Source organism: Tamandua tetradactyla, chromosome 17, assembly GCF_023851605.1.
Source record: "Tamandua tetradactyla isolate mTamTet1 chromosome 17, mTamTet1.pri, whole genome shotgun sequence".
NCBI classification, from domain to species: domain Eukaryota; kingdom Metazoa; phylum Chordata; class Mammalia; order Pilosa; family Myrmecophagidae; genus Tamandua; species Tamandua tetradactyla.
This window is the reverse complement of record NC_135343.1, coordinates 51,614,052-51,626,071: the sequence shown is the minus strand read 5'-3', so window position 1 is coordinate 51,626,071 and position 12,020 is coordinate 51,614,052. Positions and strand designations below refer to the sequence as shown.

Below are 12,020 nucleotides of genomic sequence, written 5' to 3'. Positions count from 1 at the left end.
CTACCATAGGTTTGTACCCACAGGAATGGATTCAAAGAACAGGGCCTTTGAAGTGGTACATAACAGCTTCAAACTAGCACCTGAAATTTAGGGTCAGTATAAGTGGCAAAAATAGGTAAAATTATCTATAGAAAAAAACATATCACATGTTTCTTTCTACCTCCATAATAATCAAAGAAATACATGTTAAGAAAACCATAAAATAAAATTTGTGCTCTTACATTACAGTGCTGTACTAATTTCTGAACGTTTTCATCTTTCAAATACAAGGTATCCATATCTTTTTATAAACAGATTCAGTAGGACAGAATTGCTTAGTTAACAGTTTGTTCTAGGTCAACTTCAAGATGGAGACTCTAGGAGATAAGTAAACACATTCTGATCTCCATACGGTATGGTGAAGAACAGGATTAGGCATTCAGCCATGAACAGTAGAAAAGAAAATGAAAGGAAATATCACAAATAGACAACCTTAGTAATGGTTATACCAGTTTAAAACCAGGTTCCTGATGCCATACAATGGTGTTGAAGAAATTGGCCTTTTCAAGATAAGCAGTGTTCTCTAAAATATATTCTTATATAGAAATGCTGTGACCCTTTCCAAGTGGTTGTCAATAGCATGCTTTTCAACACAGTTTTTTGAAGTTTCTTAACTTGCTACTACAAAGGTATCTTTCCCACAAAGTGTCAAGAGGGCACATCTCCCCTGCCTGGATGCCAGGAAGTTTCCTCTCACTTGCTGTGTGTCACCAGGCCCCAATCAACCCACATATCAGGAAGTCCTAGCCCCTGATGTTAACAGAACCTTTCTCAGAAGGGTTCTTAGGACATGCTCTGGCACAAGATAGCCTGAAGTTTAATGTGATAATAGACATGGATGCTCAATCCCAGCCTGATGAGCACTTTCTTTCTTCCTTCTTGCAGGGCATACTTTAAAGATTTCTAAAATTATCGGTAAGACAATTTTGAATTCTGAGTCTGTTGTCTTATTTTCCACTGTAAGTGAGAATAGACTAACTCGAAGAAGAGGGAATAAGAGAATGTGTTCATGTTTTTACACGTCAAGTTGTATTATTTTAACAAGATATCTAACTGGAAATGTCTTGCTGGGAAACAGAGATATAGAGCTAGATTAAATTTTAAATCTATGACAGTAAAGGTTGATTTAACAATGTCATGGTGACTTTGAAATAATTCAAAATGCATGATTGCTTTTAAAAATAAAATAGATTTTCATTTGTCTGAGGACATTTAAATGCTGCTCATTTTCTAAAATGTAAATGGAATGTGTTTATATAATCACAATCTTTGTGAAAAAGAAGTTTTGAAATAGAACAGCACAAATATACTTGAGTTTTGCTACCTCTTATATGTATTAAGATATTGCAAATTTTATCCAATGTGTTTTTCTTTTAGAGACAAAAATGTGGTTACTGTTTGTTTTTCTTGTTAAATACAAGAGTAGTAATTTTTATTTGAAGCTCTGAGATAAAATGAAATGGAGTAAATATCAGTTGTTTTCAAACAGAATCTTTAATTGGCATCATGATAAAAGATTTTAATTGAGGCAGAAAGGAATGCTTTTAAAAACTAAAGAACTGTTTCTGGATAAACAGATGGCTCATTAAAACTATAATTATTTTGAATTTTTAGAGAATAGGGAATTATGAGTATATTAAATTTTGAAATACAAATTATGAATTTTCATACATGTTTATAATAATCTATATTGTTTTTGCTCCTTGGTAATCCATGGATACTTTGGAGGAAGGGATTTAGTCAGTCCTCATCTTTCTGATATTATAAATTTTCATTCTTTACTATGCCAGAAATGAGATGTAAATTCCTTTTTCTGTAGACCTTAAGAATATTTGAAGGTCAAAACATTTTGCTTTTCACTCTCCATCCTCATCCAGGGAAAATATATGCTCAGTGGCATATCTTGTCATTTTATTTCCTTTTAATTAAAGTAAATTTTTCTTAAGCAACACATTTTCCACACAGGTGTATAATGAGCATTTAACCACGAAGGCTGAATGATTCCTCTTGGATTCTAGACCTTAATTTCTCTATATTTCTTTTGTATTATTTCTCCTTCATTTTTCCTATGTTTTTTCTTACAAAATGGAAGTTTTGAAAGGGTTTAGCAATGTAAATATGTAATACTACAAGGTTTGACTTTCAGATCCCAATGGTTTAAGCAAGCAAAACTAAGGCAGGGGATGTTTATAATTTCTAATTTGCTGGTATTTCATGTCTCAAAACTTGTATAAAATGTGTAAAATGTATAGAATTTTCAGAATGAAAACAAACTAAATTTGAACTGTTTTCTACTAGAAACAATTCCTTTTCTTGAAATAACTGCCTATTTTGTTATAGGCCAAATAAGTCTAGCAACTGACTAAAACTAAACTATAGAAAATTATTTGCGTTTGCTTTGATGGAAGAGAGATGCTATCATTGAATATATTATGAAATTTAATAATCACCTACAGTAACCTAAGAAATTTCAAGGTGAATATAATAGTATATGTATTTAAATTAATTGGCATTGTTGTACATTTCTGGCTGTTGCTTTGTTTTTGTTTTTTTTCAAAAAGCACTGTTTTTATTTATACATATTCCTAATCACTTCAGGAGTAAGAGAAGTGGGAAACGTTCCTATTTCAATCCAGGGGCCTCCCTACTATTGGTTGTTTTTACCAAACACTTAGACAAATGGCATCATGGATTTGATAAACAAATTTCACTGCTAGTCTGTCTAGTCCCTCTCTGCTAGAGTAACAAATGAGCATCAATCTCTGCTTCTGTAAGAATCCTGAATTTAGGATTTTCAAATTCTACTACAAGTGTAACTACAATAACTTCTATTTCTCAAGCTTTGAAATCAGTTGATAGAACAGTAGACACTTGATAGAACTGCAATTGCAGTTTCCACTGTTTGTGCAAATGTCCTATCAAATTTCTTCTTCACTTTTTTTTCAAGGATGGCCGGTTGACTCAGTTTGTTTCACTCCTGCTGCAGTGGCTTGAAACCCACAGTAGTAACCTGCAGGACTGTACTTGCACACCTGAGGGTCTTGTTCTTCATCTCTCCCAACTAAAATCATACAACAACCTAGAGGCTCGTGCCAGTCTTCTGTATGCAGACCTGAGAAATGTCTGCAACTCATTTACATAGCATGTCCACAGGAGTCTCATAGCCATACTTGTATCTCCACCTAGCTGTCTCATAGCATGCCTCCTGTACCTGGGCTCTGCTGTCGTTCTTGTCATCACACAGCCAATGTTTTTGGTTATTTTGAAGAAGTGAGTCACTGTGCTGGAATCCAATAATTTGTCAAATATGTTCTTCTGTATGGCAATTATTGCACAGTCTTTCCCTCTGATAGCTACTCATGCAAGGCCACCCTAGTTAATATTAGAAGCATATTTTACTGGACAGAGGCAGCCCTCCAGTGAAAAAATGATAGTATAGTGGTCAAAACCAGCACTGCAAACATGGAATATATTGGTGCAACCACTACGTCAAATCCCTACATATTTCTCTTTGTGTGTTAACTGTATGAAGAAACTAGTTTTAACAGAAATAGTAAATAGCATTTAGGGAAACATCAGAGGGCCCTAGATGATCTAAAGTGTTGTTTCATACCATTTTCTCATTAATTCATTCTTCCCCAGATGAACTGGCTGTCTGATGTTCTGCCGCATCCTCTTTTTCCTCCCCGGTTTGACACAGTTCCCTGGAAGGAAGGGCGGTGGCAAGGCCTTCAACGCCCCAAAAGAGGACGAGGCATAAAATGGTGTAATAGAAAAATACTGGGATTAACGACACTAATTGTGTGTTTCTTGTTGCTGGTTGTGCTCCAAGCATTATATCAAAACGAATCAGAAAGCAAAAGAATTGGAAAAAGTGATACAAATTGTACAAATTGCAAAACCTTGTTAATGACTGTTTGGAAAAAATTAGGTTGGGACGCCCCCATTAAGCAAGTCATGCTGCAGATACAGCAGGCAGAAGTGCTTTTAGAACAAGTCACAGAAAAGTACCCCATAGAAAGTAAACACTTACAATTAAAAAACCCTGCATTGAGCCATCCTGGAAATTTACTCCCCCACCACGGCACCGGTCCATTGCTATAAAACAATAAAAAATCTAAGCAAACAATGTAACCTTTTAATCAAAACAAGCTAACCTTTAACCAGATTAAAATAGGTCTTGACATATTGCCTCACCTGTAGAATAATAGGAAAAGAAAGTCTAAACTCAGAAAACTGCAAACACAATGTCTGTGGTTTAAGCCAATATCTTGCTGCTATTAAAATCTTGTGTAAGTGTTCCTAAGAAAATCAAAACGTGTACTTTCGCTTTGCTTCCCTGAACCTGTAACTTTACCTAAAACGTAAGCCATGACACAACCATGATTCTGTGATACCTGTTTCCTTGCCAAAAATAAGGGTATAAAATCAGTTAAGCAAAAATAAATCTAAGCAACTCTTCTCAGAGGAAAATTCTCTAAGCTGTCTCTTGGTGTTCTTCTCGCGCCGACGACCCTCCACACCTTCAATCCCGTTTCCTCTGCTGCGGCTGGACCGCGGCAATGTTCTTTTTTTAAAATATTTTTATTGATAAAACAACATTCAGACATGCAAACATTCTTAACATACAAGCATTCCATGCATGATGTATAATTAATGGTTCACAATATCATCACATAGTTGTGTCTTCATCACTATGTTCATTTTTTGGACACTGCGTCACTCCAGAAAAAGAAAGAAAAAAGAAAAAAACTTATACATACCATAACCCATACCCTACCCTCTCATTGACCACTAGTATTTCAGTCTACTCTATTTTAACCTTTGTTTTCCCTATCATTTGTTTATTTTTATCCATATTTTTCACTCATCTGTCTATACCCTAATAAATAGATGCATCAAATACGAGGCTTTCACAAATCACACAGCACATTATAAAAGATATATCATTATACAATCATCTTCAAGAAACAAGGCTACTGGAACACAGATCTCCAGTTTCAGTTATGTCCCTCTAGTCACTTCAATACACCCTAATCTACAAAGGGTATATCTATATAATGCATAAAAATAACTTCCAGGATAACCTCTTGACTCTGTTTGAAATCTCTCTGCCCCTGAAACTTATTTTGTCTCATTTCTCTCTCCCCCATTTTGATCAAGAAAGTTTTCTCAATCCTTTGATGCCAGGTCCCAGCTCAACCAGGGATTTTTGTCCCACACTGTCAGGATGATTTACATCCCTAGGACTCATGTCCCACATTGGGGTGAGGGCTGTAAGTTCACTTGCCATGTTGGCTTAGAGAGAGGCCACGTCTGAGCAACAAAAGAGGTTCTCTGGGGGTGACTCTCAAACCTCATTTTAAGTTTACCTAGCCTACCCTTTGCAGGGATATGTTTCATAGAGGTGAACCCCAAGACTGAGGGCATGGCATACCGATTTGGTTGTCCTTACTGCTTGCAGGAATATCAAAAATTTCCAAATGGGAAAGTTGAATATTTCCCTCCTTTTGCCCCATTCCCCCAGGGAGACTTTGCAAATGCTTCTTTATTCACTCTCTAAATCACGCTGGCATTTATCGGGGCATCACCGTAATCTGGACAAGCTAACAAAATCTGATGCCCTATTCAAGATTCTGCGTACTCATGGTGTTCAACTAAGCTGACTGTCTGATGTTCTTACAGCATTGCAGATGTATTGCCATCTCCAGGCCATTGCACGTGCCCACTGTCTGCAGTGTTCTTCTCACAGCCTTACACATCTGTCTTCCCCTCTGGCTTCAAATTTGAACTCAAACACCATCCTAAATCTCCTTTGGCCATCATATCAAAAGTTATCCTCTGTCCTTCCTTCACTACCCTATTGCCCTATTGATTTATTTCACAGGTCTTATAACTCTTGAAATTGTTTTGTGGCTTTGGTGCCTTGCTTATTTCCTCTCTATTAAAATGGAAGACTTGGACATTTTCTGATTCATTTCTTGCAGAGTTCCATGTCTGCAATTTTGCTGAGCAAAAAGCAAGTGCTCAAATATGTTTTAAGTAAATGGGACATGTCCAAGTTTTTCTTTTTTAGCAGACAGAGGCTACCCTAATAATGAAAAGACCATATTTCATCTAGAGTTTAATGAGAGTTAAGGCTATGTCAACATATTTTCGCATTATTTCATGAGATATTTGTCTTTCTATCCTCCAAATTTCACTCTCTTCTCCACTTTATCTGTCCCATCTAGTGAAGTTTAACCAGCAATGTCCCATGTAGTGAAGTTTAGGCAATGGCAGTAATAATATTTATAGCTATATATTTTTATGCCAACATTAATCAAGAAATAGTACATATTTCCAAGATAATATTGTTTCTTTGTTGTGGTTTAAACATATGCTTCTGTTTCCATAATTCATAAACTTGAAGGTATACCTTTAATACCGTTAATCCCCTTTATATTTCTGATAATTTTCTTGTCTCCCTAATAGTTTGTAAGCAATTAAGATCAGGAGCCATAATTTATTCTTCCTTCACTTCACCCACATTACTTTGCTCAGTGGTAGATGCATAATAGGGTCTAAATTGAGACATGTAATCTATAAAATTTTGTTTGCTATCTGTGTTTTCTTTCTTGCAGAACGGACAGGAATGCTTCCCAGGAGCACTAGTGACAGAGATACGTCCTGATTAAATATCCTGCAGATTATTATTAATTAAAATGCAATAACACAAAATGAGACACTGAGAGTGTCATCATATAAGCCAAAAAATCACTCAAACATGTACTGTATTTTTAAGAGTAAGTATCAGCCTTTGTAATGACTCCTTTTTCCTAACCTGGATTATTTGAAGTAATTAGTATTAGTAACATTTGATTTAAAAAATCTTCTGGAGAAAGTAAAATCAGATAAGTCATGGGTGCAAATTCATTACATGTGATACAACGGATGACTTTCCACTTTCATCCCTTAATTGAGTCTCAGTGCTAGAATAAAAGAAAATATGAAGATTTATTCATGGTTTTCAAACATTGCTATAAATACACACATATCTTACACACGCATTTTAGATTTAATAACTCCTCAGAATTCTTCATCAAGTATTTATAATAAAACAAAAACTAAATAATTTATCTAGTTTTTTCTTCACAGTAAATATTATTAAAAATTCTCTATAAAATGTTTCAAGTTGGAAAATACTATTATATATCTAATTGACTTCCTCATTACTAATCTCATCAAAAAGCAATTTTTAACATATAATGTCACATTCAGTAAATCAGTGAATTCCAATTTGATAATTAAATTGAGATCTTATACCAGCGTAAATATCATTTTCTATATTTCATGTTATAAGTATACTAACAAATATTTTAGTACTTGGATGTTAGTGAAAAGATGTTCTATGTCAAAGTTATTAGACTATTAAAGGTTTTATTGATAGAAACAAGTTCCTAGGCTGAAAAATGAAACCATGGGGACAAGTTTTAAATTATTTTATAAAAATAATAGTTATAATATAAATCGTGCTAATGCTGATAGATTGAAGACGCCTTTGGACACATCGTTCCTGAGAATACAAATCCTAAAGTATAAATATATTTAAATCAGTTATATTGAACAGTATATTAAGAGAAGACTATAATATGTATTTAAGAAAAAAATGAACTTGGAGTTTAAGGTTGGCTCAATAATAGAAATACAATAATTAATTATATTTATTGGGCACCTACTATATGCAAAGTACAATTAAATAGCCTGGGACACATTGTATACAGAATTGTCTGCCATTATAAGGACTTGTATTTTAGATAAGAGAAAGAGAAAATCACATTATGGATAATAAGTAAAATACCATAGCTTAGAACATAAGTGATTTCAAAAAATAGGAAAAATAGGAAGGATTGGAATTATCAACATTACTAAATCAGATGAGAATAAAAATATGAATAGTTGCAAGTCAAATTAAAAATAAATAGCAGATACTGAAAAGTGTTTGTAAAATGGCATATCAGTTTCAAATACAAAGTGCTAAATAAGAGTAGAATGATAATTTTCAGAAATGAAAATATCCGTAGCTCAGGTTAATAGATAATAGATCGATTTTAGATTAAATGTCATTTATATCCTCTTGTTCTTTTTATTTCTAGCTATACTATTTTTCATCCTTCATTATAATGCTTCAAGTAAGATGAGTACTCAAAAGCAACAATTACATGTAGCTATTATCTTAGAATGAACTCTAGCTCTCTTTTGGTTCTAGTTTGTTTGATATAACTTTTTCCATCTTTTTATTGTCAATCTTATACTTATGCATTCAATCAAAACTTTTTGATGGTTTACCAGATGCCAGGAACAATTATCTTGCTTAGAATATATCAGTGAATAAAACAGACACAAGCAATTATCACCATTAATAATTGAATTATATATAATATTAGGCAGTAAGAGTTTGGAAAAGCTAGAGTTTAGGGTTCATGAATTGTCATTTTAAATATATTGGTCAGGGAAAGCCTCATAGAGAAAAATGTGAGGCTTTAGCAAAGATTTGAAGGAGGTAAGGACATTATACATGAAGATATCTGGAAGAAAACTGTAAAATAGAACATATATACTACTAAAGTGCAAAGGCAAAAGTGGGCCTTGCCTGAAAACAGACAAGAAAGTGTGGTGTCTGAAGTACAATGCTGGAAGCAGGAAAACAGGACTTCATTGCAACAAACTAACTGAGAGATGATGGCAATCAGAAGTTCCAAGGTAATAATTGTGAGCTTAAAATAAGAAATATGATTGTGGGTATATTTTGGAAGTGGGCTAAGCAGGATTTCCTGGAATATTGGATTTAAGATGTGAGAAAAAGTCACGACTTATTAAGCCTGAACAATTAGGGAAGGAGTCGGCATCAACTAAGAGGGGTAGATTATATATGGAATGTGTCTGGGAGGCAAAAACAACAGTTCATTTTGAATAGGAAACGCTGGTATTTATTATATCTCCAAGTGAGGAGTCAGATAGGCTAGTCTGAGCTAGAAATATAAACTTGAAAATTAGGGGCATTTGGGTTATCTTTTAAAATATTACACGAGGGTTTGTACTTAAGGCAGAGAAGAGAATCAAAGACTGAACCCTGGGACACTTCAATGTCAAGGGCTTCTAGAGAAAATGAAAAGAACTTAAGAAGGAGTACTTGGTGAGGTAGGGGTACAGCATAGTCATGGTGGAATTTTGGAAATCAAGTGAAAAAAAGAAGCAGGAAGTGAGTCCAGAAACACAATAAACCAGTCCAATGCTTCAAGTGAAATAAGTACTTAAAATTAACCAATAGATGCACCAATGATGAAACAGTGGAATGGGGGAGGACAAGTGCCTGAGTGGACCGGCTTTAGGAGAGAGTTAGAAGAGAGGAATTGGAGACGATGAGTGAAGATATTTCTTTCAAGGAGTTTTTCTGCTAAAGGAAGTGTTGAAGTGAGAAATAACATAGTAGAAATGTGAAGAAATAGCATATTAATTTTTTTATAAATTAGAGAAATAGCATATTTCTGTGTTGAATGAAATGGTAGAGTATAGAGGAGAAAATTAGCAAAGCAGGAGAGATGCAGGAATCCTTGGAACAATTTCTTTATGTAACTGAGAGGGAATGAAATCTAGCATATAAGTGGGCATGTTGGCTTCATACAGAGCACAGATGGTTCACTATAGTAACAGGGGAAGGTAGATAATTTGGGTACAGATGGCGAAGGGTTGGTAAACGTAGTTGTGGGAGTTTGTGGAGGTTTGCTTCTGATTGCTACGTTTTTCTCAGTGAAGTAGGAAAAGTTCATAAGCTGAGAGGGAACATGGGGGAAATTTTATTGTCAGTTTTAGGGCAAAGAAGAAGAGGTAAAATATTTATCTAGGGAAACAATAGAATAAGTGATTAGAGACATCTAGTACAATTGTGTACAGCACTGAGAGCTAAGTTCATGATGGTGGCCATGATTTAAAGTGGGACTGGTGAACATTATTATTTTTTTTTCGTTCTACAGCCATGTTCAGTTGCATATGTGGAGTGGGTTGAATTATATTTAATCAAAGTTGGGATTTAAACAAGTGCACACAATGAAGTAAGAGTCAATCTGAGGGTGGAGAGACTGAGGGTATTTGCAAAAAAAGGATTAAGATGATTGACTGTGGGACTTAAATCGGGTAAGGAGAGGTGTAAGGATAATGAAAAGGTAGAGAGATCCAAGAATTAAATGTTCTAGTGGGAAGGGGTTCTGGAATTAGGTATTAGAGGAAGAGAGCAGAAATTATATGGCTTTGTGTTATTAAGTAAAGTGAACAAAATAAAGTACTTATGGATGAATTTCCATCAATATTCCATTAAAAGTAAAATTATAGGCTGTGATCATGAGAGTGTGCTGGAAACTGAAGGACAAGATCATTGAAGGAGAGTTCAAGGAAATTAGGTGAAAATTATCCAGGTACACTTCACAGGCACCAGTAATTGAGAGGGTCATATTAGTAAGATTATCAATGATACTGCAATTTAAATCATTGAGAAATAATTAGAAAAAATGCCTCGGTCTACTCGTAGAGTAGTGGATGATATAATCTTCTTAATATTTTATAAAATTTTAGTTTTAAGTATTACAAATTCTTGTTTTTAATTAAACTTTTCTTTTTATTTTTTTGATAAAAATAATTTACCAAGAAAATTGTTCAGCTTTACTCCTACATATATTTTAGGAATTTACTGGATTATTTTTTTCTTTTAATATTTGTGTACATTCTCCAAAATTTTATGGGCTTTTGGGTGACAAAGGCTCTCAGAACTTAATTGCTTGTGGATATTTTTGGCTTATATATTCACATTTGAATGGTGATTTAGCTGAATTCAAAACTGCAGAATTAATTCTTTTTTTTCTTGAATAGTAAACAAATATCGATTTATTATCTTCCTACTTCTAGTACGGTGTTCAAACTTCTGATATAAATCTGCATTTTATTCCTCTGTAGTTGATGTGTATTTTCTCGTTAAACTTCTCTTTATACTTGCCTTTCATATTTTTTCGTGTGTATTATAAGTGTCTATTTTGGTTTTACCTTCTCTTCCCTTTTTGGCTCAATTCACCCCCATGCCACAGTATCTCTTTACCTCTCTTAAATTCATATATCTTTATCTGATTTTCTGTCTTTGTTTACTTGGTAATTCCTTCAGATCTATTTTCTAATTTATTAATTTATAGTCAGTAACATTTTTCTTACCTTCCCTTAAATTGACCCATTTTTTTATTTCAAAATAATACTTCAGTACTTCATATTGCATTTAAAATTCACTTTGTCTTTTTATAGTTTCTAATTATTTGTTCATGTTTTAACCCCTCCTTTCATTTTATTCAATTGTATATATATATATATATATATATATATATATATATATGTATAATATATATGTATTTATTTATTTATTTTATATGCCATTCTGATACTATCCATATCTGAAATACTCATGGATTTGATTGTCATTTATTTTTATTTGTATTTATTTATATTTTTCCAAGTACAATTATTATGTTTTCAGGAATATGACTTCATATTGGGTAAACGAAGACACTGAGTTTAGGTTGTGTTCCTTCAGAGACATCGTGTAGTTGCGTCTGCTGAGTAGTCAAGGGGCTGCTGACTTGGGACCACTTTAAACTGACTTCTGGATTTGTGATTTCGAGATCGCAGACAATGTACATTTAATCACTGAATGTGTAATAGGACAGGGCTGTGTTACAGATTCCTATGGGAAATTCCCTTTATTTTCTATCCTGCTGCATAGAAAAGAAAACAAGGTTTTGCCAGAGAAGAGGTTTTCTGACCTTTTTCATTTTTCACTGAAAGCATTGCAGTGTCTGTGGGAATTTCCACCCCATTTCCCCTACAACTGCAGGTTCACAGCTTTTCTTCAGCAAACACCCGAGTAGGTCTAGTTCAAGATGAGGCTGCACCCACCAGTTTTATTA

At 34.0% G+C, this 12,020-nt stretch overlaps 1 pseudogene; it reads right to left on the bottom strand.

The window, feature by feature from the left end:
• Positions 1–2,724: 2,724 nt before the first annotated feature.
• On the bottom strand, positions 2,725–3,711 carry LOC143661160 (proteasome subunit alpha type-6 pseudogene; annotated as a pseudogene).
• Between the last annotated feature and the right edge of the window lie 8,309 nt (positions 3,712–12,020).